Consider the following 13,024-nt stretch of genomic DNA (forward strand, 5'->3'; position numbering starts at 1 on the left):
CCTCAGGCCTGGACAGAACGTCAGACAAGGGAAAGGTGAATTCTCCCTAATTCTGGAGCACTTGGCCCACTGTCCTATGCTTCTCAAGCCATGCCTTATTTAATCTAAAACCTGTGTGTCAATTGTTTAATATCAAAGAGACAAAGAGTTTCCTATTCCACTGCCCACAAGTTGCTTCTTACCTTCATATCACTTGAGTAATAAGATGTCCTTAACCTTTCTCCACTTTTATCATGTTTGGCTGGAAAGCAATCTTTGCCTTGTGCCAAGACTCAAATGTTTTATGAGCTTGTACCAAATAGGCTACAATTTGGAGAAAATTAGACCACTGAGGAAGGTGCATTTGAATATCATGTAAATCCAAGGCCCTCCAGCACTTCCTGGGAATAACATATTGCCAATATTTTCTAAAAACATCTTCTATACTTCATTACTTTTCCCAATGTCCTCTGATCCTCTCTCAGTTCAGATATCATCTCACCCCATTTACTTATTCAAAAGTAGATAATATGATGTATTTATGGATCTACACATGTGTGTTATCCGTATATGTAAATATATCTTAACTTTCTCCATATCATTCTGTACCACAGGCTTTCTAAACATGGAAGCTAATCTTTCTCTTCTCTTTGCTGCATTCTAGTCAGGAACTAGATATTGAAGCAAATAAAATCACAGAGCCACAGACCCGGAAACACGATTCAGCACACAGTCATAGTGAGAAAAGTCAGTCTCTGCTTCAGCACTGTGAATATGTTGCTGTCATTTGGAAGCAAAGAGCTTTTCCATACAGATGTGATGCCCAGTTAAGTATATGGGCCCACTGATCAGACGGCAGAAGAGAGGAATTGAATTACTTCATGTCCCAGCTTTCCCACCTGCCGCTCTTGGTCCGTGGGTGTTGAGTGAGATCCCATCCTCAGCAGCTGCAAAACTGCTTTACTTGCACACCGTCTGAAGCTAAGATGGATTGCATGCCAGGACAGAAACAATGTCTTGCCCTTCCAATTCAGGTGTCTGTGGAGTGACACAGACAGGCAGCATGGCAACAGGCAGTCATGGTGCTGGAGCAGTAGCTGAGCGCTCACAGCAGGATCCACAAGCACAGGGCAAAGAGAGCATTGAAACCTCAAGTCCTAATCCAGTGACACCTCCACCAAGGCCACAGTTCCTAAGCCTTCTAAACAGTTTCTCCAGCTGGGGACCAAACATTCAAATATATGAGCCTATGGGGGTGTTGGAGGGTCATTCTTGCTCAAACCACCAAGCCTGGCACATGCTTTACTGAGCCATTTCCCCAGCCTCTCCTAATTCATTCTGACTGCCTTTATTTAAGGTGCACACCATGTTTTGGTATACAGCCAATACCAAGGACCTTTCTTTCCCCTGTTTTCTACTAGGAGTTTATAGATTCATGTCTTACAATTAGGTCTTTAATCCATTTTCAGTTGATTTTTTTTTCCACATGGCCCAATTTTAAGTCTAGTTTTCCTAGCACCACTTACTGAAGAGAGGACTCTTCTGTCCCTGACTATTGAAATTGCTCTAAGGAAATGCCAGGATAACTATATTTTATAGCTAGCCTATAAGCAAGATGAACTTATTTCTCACATTTCTGTAAATTGAGGAGTCCAAGACGAAGGTTCCAACAGAACTGTGACTCATAGAGTTCTGTGTTCTGTTTGTAGAGGGCATGTTCACGTCGCTGTGCTCTCTCCTGTGGTGGCATGCTCTCATCACTGTGCTCTCCTGTGGTGGCGTGTTCTCGCTGCTGTGCTGTCCTGTGGTGGCATGTTCTCACTGCTGTGCTGTCCTGTGGTGGCATTTTCTTGCTGCTGTGCTGTCCTGTGGTGGCATGCTCTCACCGCTGTGCTGTCCTGTGGTGGCATGTTCTCACCGCTGTGCTGTCCTGTGGTGGCATGTTCTCACCGCTGTGCTGTCCTATGGTGGCGTGGTCTCGCCACTGTGCTGTCCTGTGGTAGAAGGGGAGAGCATAGCAGTTTTCCATCATGACAAAATAACAGAGAAAATAAGATGAGTCTGGCTTCCTTGGGCTCACAGTTTCAGAGGATCCTGTCTATTACCTCTCACACAATCGATTTTGTCCTGAGGAAAGACATAACCAAGATGGCAGTTTATGTAGCAGAGGCTGTTCATTTTATGGAAGCCAGGAAATGCATCAAGGCTGGAAACAAAAAGAGAAGGAAGGGAAAGAGGAGAGAATGGAAAGGAGGCATAAGAGACCAGCGCCTGTGTGATCCACTCCCTCCAGTGAGGCCTCACCGCCTACTTTCCATGACCTACCAACAACACCATCATACTGAATATACCAATGGGCAGCTCCACAGAGAGTCTAGAGACCCTGTGGTGCAGGTTCCCACCATCACCGTGGCTGGATCCACCAGCTGGGAGAACACCTGAGTCTACATAGGGGATACTTCCTACACAGCCAAAAGATCAATCCCATTCACAAGAGCATGACAGCCCAGTCTCTTCCAAATGCTCCACCTGCTAATACCTCAAGAATTTTTACACATGGATTTTGGGTGACACAATTCTCCAGGCCATAGCAAATACTTATAGGAAACGTATCTAGCCTGTAGCCAAATCTGCACATATAGACCCAATGCATCTTCTGCCTTTAAATCTGAAATACAGCCAGCCAAAGAAATCGAAAAGCCCTGATGTGAAGGCAACTCAGAAAAGAAGGTGGTCTCCTGCAGTGAAGCCAAGGCTACAGGAGCTGGGGCCATGGCGACCCTCTGCTGATCATAGTCAAATGCCTGGAGCAGGTAATCCCCTTGGACAGAACTTGGACACAGGGCAGGCGTAATTTTTGCAAGTATCATTAAAGGACTAATTTGGTTGGGAATTTAGAGCAAATGCATTAAGGCGATTTGATGGGACAGAGGGTAGCCTGGGATGGAGAAACAGGTAGGAGGAGATCCAGAGTGGAGAAGCTGCCAAGAATCTCAGCACAGACATCAGGACCCTTCTGAGGTCAGAAATAAACTAGAAAGAACCTGGCAAAGACCAGAGCAACAGCAGCAATGTGAATGAAATCTCCATACACACGGCTACCTGGAGCTCCTTCCAGCCTGGCTCAGAATCCCTCAGCCCTCCTTGTCACATGCTCCCACAGAGCCAATTTTTGTATTCATATTATTGCTCACCTGCTAACCTAATGCAGAGGCAATTAAGATAAAGTTGATTATCGCCATTTAGCACATATTCAAAATATTTGGCCAACACCAAAATAGCCTGGGTGATGGCTCACCATCTAATCACTGCTGAGTGCAGCCTTGGACTCCATTCCAGGAACACTACAGCTCTAGCCTTCCCAGCCCAGCCATTGTTTAAGCACTTTGAAGAAACAGAACATGAAATCCAAACAAGCCACTCAGCCAGCCAAGTGGGCTCCTGGCTGCAACTTCCTTTTTTGTTTTTTTGGTTTTTGTTTTTTGGTTTTTGGTTTTTGGTTTGTTGTTTTTTTTTTTTTTTTTTTTTTGTCTTGAAAGTTGTCAAATACCTTAACTAACACAGGCCCTAGAAGATTTTAAAATAACTGATTTTGTTTAAATAAAAACCTATATTTTGTGTGTATGGAGGGTGAGATGTAAGGGTGTCATAACACATGTTTGGGGCAGGAGGGGAGTCAAAGGTCAACTTTTAGGGGTTAGTTCTCTCCCACAGTGAGGGGCTGCCAGGATTGAACTCAGGTTGTCAATGCCTCAACCCACTGAGTCATGTTGCCAGCACTCCAAATTCTAGATTAGATCTCTGGAAGGGAAGGTAAAGCACATGAGGCTGTAGAAGCGTCAGCCATGTTTGGCATCTACCACAGCCTGCGCTTCTTCCTGGGCAGCCTCCCTGCTCCTTTGGAGCCATTATCTGGCCTCCTGTTACCATTGGCCTCCAGGGGACTGTCCTTCTCAGATGGTGCTGCCCATCCTCAGGTAGCTAGAGTAATGCTCAAGAAACCACAAATCACCCAGTAGGCAGCATTCAGGATGGCCATGGGTGTGTCTGTCACTCCTCTTCATTAGAACTTCTCAGAGAGCAGGGACTAGAACATGGAGGTCTTGGTTGTTCCAACTCATCAGAACTTGGCCATGAAGTTGTCATGGCCATACCATGGGTATAAAAGCCAACACTACTGGGCTTTCTCTGCTCCTGCATCGACCAGCCCTGCAAGGCTGATGTATGGCCCGAGGCAGTCACTAAGTATCACCCAGAAGCCAAACACACCTGCCATGGAAGGAGTCCTCAGCATGACACCGGGGCAGACGTGAGCCTTCTCTGCAGTCGCTCAACAGCAGGCTTTTCCCCTAGGTGGTTTATACTTTCCTAATGAAAGAACAGGTGGCTTGCATCTGCTATGGAGGGCAGTGAGTGTTTATAGAGCAAAGACCGGAAAGCAACAGACTGGCCATTTCTGAGAGCAGTGAGAAAGAAGGGCTTTACAGTGCAAGACTGGCACTGGGATGGCAGAGTGGGGTCCACATGCACATGAGCGAGCTGCACACCCCACTTGCTGAGGAGTTCTGTGCCCCCTTGGTGGTGATGGGAGCCTCCATCCTTACACTCCATTCTGCCCTGGGGATGATGCACCTGAGTAGGGTCCGTAGGAGATGTCTACCTCATTACCTATATGCTACACTGCCTGTGTTTTAAAACTGAGGGACAGATGTCAATAGGGCTATGCACCAGACTTAGAAGTTCTAGACAGGGACTTGATTGAGTAGTGTTTTATTTGCACTACTTTTGAAACTATTATTTTTAGGTAATACATCTATAATAACACATTTTATAAATGCCTTCATGTAGATCCAAGCACAGTGACTCAACAGTTTAATCCGTACTTACCTTAGCCTCAAGTGGGCAGTATAGCACGGGACGAGGGCTCTGCCCAATGCCCCTGGTGTGCTTGGAAGACCCCAGGGCTTCCCATGCAGACAGACTTTCTCCAGGATTTCCACAGGCTGCCCAGAACATGCATCTGTCTACTTCACATGTCTGTCTCTTTAAGATACCTCATTCCACAGGCCCCAGAGCTTGGCAGCAGCCAGCATACAAGAAAAAGGTGCCATGGCCACCTAGACTTTGTCAATGTGAAAAGCCTCTGTAGGGGGCAGCAGGTTGAATAGCCATGACCCCTACAGACTCCTGTGTTTGAATGCTTAGCCCATAGGAAGTGGCACTGCTAGGTATGACCTTCCTGGAGTGGGTGTGGCCTTTTTAGAGGATGTGTGTGACTGTGAGAGCAGGCTTGAGATCTTCTACGCTCAAGCTTTGCCCAGTAGGATACACAGTCGCTTTCTACTTGATCTACTGGATCAAGATGTAGAACTCTCAGCTGTTTCTCTAGGATCATGTCTGTCTTCATACCTGCCATGATGATAATGGACTAAACCTCTGACACTGTAAGCCAGCCCCAATGTTTTCCTTTATAAGAGTTGCTATGGTCATGGTGTCTCTTGACAGCAATAAAATCCTAACTAAGTTGGTACGATGGACTGGGTGTTGCTGTGTAAGGCCTGACCATGCTTTTGTTTGGAGGAATGTGGACTTTGGGTTGGTAAAGCAATGAAATGCTTTAAGTGAAGCCTAAGGGGCCACTCTAGTAGAAGCATGGAAAACCATGGCATTGAGTGTGATTTGAAGTGTGGGGGCCTGGCTCAAGAAGCTTCAAAGGAGAAGAATTTTAGTATGTTACTTAGAGGTCATTCTTGTGACATTTTGGTGAAGAATGTGACTGCTTCTTTGCACATACAGAAAACATCCTCAGGATATATTGAAGAGTTTGGGATTAAATGTATTCGCAGGGAAAATTTTTAAACAGCCTAACATGGACAATGTCCTGTGTTTTTTAATGGCCATGCTTATAAAGATCTATATTAAAAAGGAGCAGAATGGAGCTAAATCCTGCATTCATGAAAAAGATTAAAGAAAAGCCAGATGTTAAATGGAATTAAGGGAGCAGTGACCTCAGGGCAAGACCCCATGCATCTTGTGAAAAGGAACTAAAGAAGAGTTTAGGTCTAGGCATGGTGGTAGTACATCCCTTTAATCCCAGCACTCCAGAGGCAGAGGCAGTTGAATCTCTGGGTTCAAGGGCAGCTTAGTCTAAAGTGTACGTTCCAGGACAGCCAAGCTTAGCAGTAGAAGAAATTTGAAAACAGAAAACTGGTTACGATGTAATGGAAAGAGGGGGGCTATCTTCCAGTCCCAATAGGCAGCAGAATTTGGTAGCTTCAGCCAGTGGTTCTGGCTTTAAAGTCAAGAATAGAAGAAAGGAGTTATGGAATTTTCCTTTGTGACCAAAGAAAGTTGCTGAGTCCAGGTACTTGGCAGGGGTGTTGTTAAAGTATCTTTTATTCACCTGGATAATTGTCATCTCCTCTCACTGCCTCTGTCTGCTAACCTAAGCCTAGCCCTGGAACTTCTAGCCACCATACAATCTAATTTAGTCCTAGAATGTTTTCATCCTCTGAGACTTATTGCTGAATAAGCTCACCCTTTCTAGCTCTTTTTGAACTCTGGCTGGCTGGTTCAACTCAGCTGGTTGGCTCAAAAGTTCTCTCCAAGCTGACTGATTCAAACTGGCTTCTCGACTTCTGACTGAATTGCTCTGCTTGATCTCATACTAACTTTGGCAATATGTTCTAATATTGTGGCTCCTTCTTATTCTCTGGTTCATTATGTCTTCACCTGTATCTAGCTTGTTCTCTCTCTGCAACCTGTCTCTGTACAACTGTCCTGGTAAAACTGTCTCCTCTCTTCCTCTCTCTGAGGTGCTCTCTGACTTCAACTGCTTCTGCTGACTTATACTGAACTCAAATTCCTATGAACTCAACTCTACTGTACTGCCTTTCAATTCACTGACTCAACAAAACTGACACAATAGCACTGACTAGGGCTCAGAAATCTGCATCCTTCTGTATCCTGAGTGCTGGGATTACAAGCATGTACCACCACGCCTGGAATTAAGCATTTCTTTACCTGAAACTTGCTCTATATCTGGCTGGCCTTGGCTCAGAGATCTGCTTGCCTCTGCTTTCCTTGTATTAAAGCCATGCCTTTATTTCAGCCAGAGTATCCATGTTGCTGGATTAAAATCCCTCTACAGGGTGCCCCTGTATGAAGGCCTAGAAAGTTCCCTGTATGAAGCTGTAAAGGTGAAGCTTGGATTGCCTTGGAGACCCCAAGAGGTTAGAGATTTCAGAGCTGTGGAATGCCTGTTAAGTAAATCTGCTAACAGGGAGTGGAACCAGCCCAAGATAAAGAAGTGTGTTGTACTCAACAAAGATGAAAGGAGTTGAAGATCTGACAAACATTTTGACATCAGACATGAGATGCAGAGTTTGAAATTTGACCAGTTGGTTTTTGGTCTTTCTTTAGTCCAGTATTTCCTATGCTGTCTGTCTTCCCTACATTTTGGAATGGCAATACATATCCTGTGCTATTGTATGTTGTAAGTATGTAACCAGTTTCTATTTTGATATTATAGGGAATTACAGTTAAGAGATTGCATGAATCTCAGAAAAGACTTTGAACTTCGGACTTTTAAACATTGTTGAGACTGTGATTGGACTATGGGGACTTTTGAAGTTGGATTAAATACATTTTGAATTATGTCATGGCTATAAGCCTGTGGAGGTAAGGGAGTGGAACGTGGTGGTACGAATAGCTATGGCCCCATAGACTTATGTGTTTGAATCCTTGGACCATAGGGAGTGGCACTATTAGGAAGTGTGACCTTGTTGGAGGAAGTATGTCACTGTGGGAGTGAGCTTTGAGGTTTTCTATGCTCAAGCTATGCCTAGTGTGATACACAGTCTCCTCCTGCTGCCTTTGGATCAAGATGTAGAACTCTCAGCTCCTTTAGCACCATGTCTGCCTGCATGATGCCATTTTTCTCCCCATGGTGATGATGGGCTAAGCCTCTGAAACTGTAAGCCAGTCCCAATTCAATGTTTTCCTTTAGAAGGGTTGCTGTGATCGTGGTGTCTCTACACAGCAATGGAACCCAAAGACAGCCCCCAAAATGGTATGCCTGACATCTGTGTGACCCTTCTGAGTCACCGCGTGTCGTGCTTGTTGCTAGCCGTCTTACTTCTTATAGCTTCTCATTGTCATGGCAACCATGACCAAGGCTGGAGCCCAAGCCGGGCAGCTCCCTCACAGGCTGATAGGAACTCTTTGAAGTACAAAAAAAGTCACAGTTACCCCCAGAACATACTTAAGAGGCCCAGAATGAGAGCTGACTGTAGTGAACCCATCTTTTTCTCCACAGCCCTGGGAGGGAGAGATGAGTCTGCAGCACAGAAGGCCAAGGCTCTCACAACTCCGGGGCCTGTATGTGGTATCCCAGCTGTGAGCACAAGTCCAACCCAAGTACAGTGATGATGGGTGGGACACACGTGGCATCAAGTCACTATGTCCCATGAAATGGTCTCTTCCCAAATCCTTTAGCAGATGTCACCATGGAGGAAAACACTTGTCTGCAACGTGTGACTACTTCACATACAGTTCTGAGTTAAATTGTCTCTCAGATTGCTCATCACTGTTGTGAGATACCTGACCCCCTCAATGTCTGTTGGGTGGCCTGGGATGTGTAGCCTGGGGGATAATGTTAGAACATTTGAGGGTGTAATATGGAGGTATGCTCCGTAATAATAGGTGGTTCCCAAGTATGTGGGGGTGGGATATTGATAAAAACAGTGATTCCCACTGAAAACACTGTATTCAGCCTAGAAAAGCCAGGAGGCTCCACAGGGGTCCACACAGATCACAGCCCCTTTCTGCCACGCAGTGCGATGAAAAAACGGGGCCACGTACCACTTAGCTTTCATTTCATCTAATGACATCCTGACTTCCAGTAAACCATTCTTGCAAATATGATCACGGAATCGGAGCATCTGTCTTGATCATTATTTGGCAAATGTGTCCTTTTAGCATCAGTCCAAATGAAATTTGGGGAATTTGGCTAATCACAATTTAGCAGCTGTTCTGTCCAGTTCTGTGCAAGCTTCATTTTAACAGACAGGAATCCCTCCCCTCCCTGAAGTCTTAATTGGAGTCTCTCCAGGCTTGTACAGAGCTGTAAAGGTGAGAAAATAATAATTTCATCACATCCCTTCTGGATCCTGCAGCTTTAATTAATTTAAGTAAAATCTCATTTGACCCCGATAGCAGCAATTACTTAATGCGCACCTTGACAAAGTGCTTCATGGAGCTTGTGTTTTCCTACAGTGTGTCTCCACAGCCTAACAAGGCCAACTCTAGGACATCCCGCAGTGGGAGTGGGATGTTCTCCATAGGCACTGTCATATGAGAGTCTATTCCCACACACGCGGGGCCTGAGTTAACACAAATCTACAGAGGATACAAACACAGGGTGATTCTCCCTAATGAGGTGGTTTTCCAGTCCTAACTGGTGACACTAAGGTGGTGGCATCTGAGGTGCAGTGGCTGACTTTGCAGCATGAGTGTGATTAAGGAGGCAAAGCCTTGACTTGCAGTCACTGGTCCTAGGACAGTTTACTCTCCTCCTGCATTGGAACCTAATTGTTTTTAATAAAATCTCAAGATGCTGGGGTAAAAGCCTGCCAGCTCAGAGAGGCAGAGGAAGAACCCAACTGACTTTCCTCCTCAGTCAACATCCCAGAAGGAAAAAGGCTTATTCCTTCTCCCACGCTGTCTTCAAAACCCTTCAAACTCAATGTCCCTCCCTTCCATTTCCAGTGCATATATCTGCCCTCCTGACCTCCTCTTATTCTCTTTGGTTTTTTCCTATGCTTACTCCCTGTCAACTGGTTCATTGCTCTGCTTCTTGACCTAGAGTTAACTTTGTTTAATCCTGTTTACAGTACTCAATCAGAAAGCTCTTGGATTAAAGGTGTGTGCTAGGGCTGAGTCACACCACAACTAGAAACAGGTTTTTTCCAATAAAGAACACAATCTCAGAGTTCACAGTGTGAGCAAATATCCTGTAACACCTACTCTCCCAGATATAGCTGCTGGCCTGAATCCCCACTGCTCTCTTTAAACTTAAGTGATTGGCTGCTCAGAATAAATGTACAGCATACGACTTTGGATAACAGCAAGATCCTTCGCAAAGGGGAAAATATGTAGAATTAAATAGGCAGAGATGGCACATGATACTCTAAAATGGAAGGGAGAAGACACATTCTGATTTGTGAAATGGCTTCTATAAGACTGGATCTATAGGCAACCCGAACAGTACTTAGGCCCAGCCTGATTCCCCATTGCACATAAGCACCACTATGGCTAGGCCTGACACTGGGGATCACTAATCTCTGACTTCTGCACTGTCTTTACCTCAAAGATGAGAATGAATAATGATGTCTGGGATGTCCCAAGAATTGAGGATTCCTAGCAAGTATTGCTGTTATTTCTTGGAGGGTCAGCCTGGGTGGACCATCAGATATGTCACTTCTGTAATCCCAGCACTTAGAAAGCTGGGACAGTTTCAAGATAGCCTGCAATTCAAAGCAAAAACAAGTCTCTCCCTCACTTCCTCTCTCTCTCTCTCTCATATAGGAAGATGACAGACAGACAGATTCACACCACAAGTCAAGTTATAAAGTTATGTGCCATCTAAGCAAAGCAAGTATCTATTCTCAACATTTTTTTTTGGTTTTCTGAGACAGGGTTTCTCTGTGTAGGCTTGGCTGTCCTGGGCTCACATTGCAGACCAGGCTGGCCTTGAACTCACAGTGATCCACCTGTCTCTGCCTTCTGAGTGCTGGGATTAAAGGTGTGTGCCACCACCACCCAGCTATTCTCAACATTTAAATGATACAGAAATTCTCCTCAAAATTGGGAACAGAATTATGATGCCCACAAATTATTGCTGCAGGCCAACCCTAAGATGATGGCATTTGCTGAGGGGCTCCCAGGAGGTGGCTAGGAGTGGAGCCTTTGTGAACAGAGAACATGCCTTGAAAAAAAGAGTTTAAAAAAGAGATATGAAGTACCCTCTTCTTTTCTCCATATGAGAAGATGTTACCTATAAGTCAGGCTGAGGGCCTTCACAGACATTGAATCTGAGAGCACTTGTTCCTTAACTTGTTTGTCCAAATCCCAAGAAGGAAATTCAGCTTGTTCATAAAGGCAGCGCGTCTGTGATGCTCTCCTGTAGGGGTCCAGGCTGAGACAGCTTCTGCCACAGTTGGTTCTCACATACACACATGGGGGTACACACATTTATTCCTATGGGAATGATTACGCCTGAAGGCATCCCTACAATAACTACAATGAGTGGATTTTCTCCCACACTGCATATGGTAAATAATCAAATCCTATTGTAAAATGGCACATACTATTTCTTTATCTCTACCCTGCTTATCACACTGTGTGTGTGCACCAAGGATTTGAAACAAATTATCTCATGATTTATACTTTTGGAAAAGTGGAGCATGTTCTCTCCAAAATATCCTTCTTGGTTATATTGATAATAGAATAATAAAACATAAAAACCAATTATATGCTCAACTAAAGGAGACAGTTAAACAAATTGAAAAACATAAGATGAAATATTGCATAACTATTAGAAATCATGCTGATAAGAATCAATGTAGAAGAAAACGCACTAGGAAGCATCAGTGTGCTGTGGCAGTTTAAGTAGCCCGGGTAGAGTAACTAAAAAGTGTTTCAGGAAACAACCACTAAAACATTGCCAAATTTGTTAAATACTCTAAGTATACAAAGTCAAAAGGTTAGTGAACCACATAAGGAAAAGAACAAATGAAAACCAAGAAATAAGAGATTAAGCCACTCAAAACCAGCGATGAAGAGAATACTCTCTGAGCCAGAGAAAATGAGATTTTACACACAGAGGAGCAAACATACCGATGATTTCAAACTTCTCGTTAACAACAGTGCGCGGGGGAAGCTGTGAAGCAACATCTGCAGGAGCAGAAATGGAAAAGCAAAGCTGCCAACCATGATTTCCAGGCTCAAGGAAAAAATTCTCATAACAAAGGCACAGTAAATATTTTCAGACAGAAAGATAAACCGAAGAGCTTTATCCTTGGCCAGCTTTAGCCTTACACCGGACCCATGGTGTAAGAAACGCAGAGGGGAGTCTTCAAGCAGAAGGAAACAGTGACAGAAGCATGGCCTCAGAAAACACAGTGAAGAACATGGGGAACAGGAAGTTCCCAGACAAGTCTGTACGCTCTTATTATTATTTAAATGTTCTTTAAAAGTGAACTATTTATACAAATCAATATATTATGAGACAACACAGGAGCAAAATGTACCTCAAAACAGTGATTTAAAGGAAGGGAAGATTCTGGAAGTTCAGTGGGGATTCAGTGGTGGGGGCGGGTAGATAGAGTAGAGGGATATTTTGGAGAGGTTAACCAACACTAAGAGTACATGAAAACCCCTTATATTAACCCATTACTTTATAAGCTGGTTTTAAAACATAATTTTAAAATGATTTTACAGAGAGGTCTATCTGCCTGAATAGACAATGCTGTTCCCAGATGGTTGCTAAAGGAAAATATCAGTGCCAGGTGTGAGATACCGTCCTATGGGTTACTAATCAGGGAGGTCCCAGAGGCCCGCAAAACAATACAGGCTATTGTCAAGACTCGTGGTTGCTCTCCATAACTTGATGGTAAATCCCTATTGTTGAAGACACCACACACAATAATTGCTACAGGCCATAGAGAAATCAATTTGGAAGCGACCTGGAAACTTCTTTCCTGCTGGCAAGTTTTTGTAGTGCCAAAAGGTACCATGCAGGCCACCGTGGGAGAAAAAGACATCACCAACGAATCCTGCATGCTATTTTATGCTAAAACTTGACAGTAGTTCTAACAATTCAACTATTTTATCCTGACCTTCATTTTAGCATTAGCCTGTAACCTCAGTTTCACCTAAATTGTCCCTTGCCCTAACTATGATGTCTTGTTTTTCTAATCTGGACATTCCCTATCATGAGGCCCTCGGGTCTTAGAAACTCCCTAGACTCCTATGACGTTAGATC

General features: G+C 44.2%; 1 long non-coding RNA gene across 1 annotated transcript; it reads right to left on the reverse strand.

Annotated features, from left to right (window-relative positions):
* Positions 1-1,894: 1,894 nt before the first annotated feature.
* Positions 1,895-11,200, reverse strand: LOC311587184. Its single transcript, XR_014775793.1, has 3 exons — positions 11,036-11,200; positions 8,842-9,103; positions 1,895-1,973 (listed from the first exon to the last, which is right to left on the reverse strand). It is a non-coding gene; the product is annotated as an uncharacterized lncRNA (long non-coding RNA).
* Positions 11,201-13,024: the final 1,824 nt, after the last annotated feature.

This window comes from Acomys minous, assembly GCF_964271855.1.
Source record: "Acomys minous genome assembly, chromosome: 2".
NCBI classification, from domain to species: Eukaryota; Metazoa; Chordata; class Mammalia; order Rodentia; family Muridae; genus Acomys; species Acomys minous.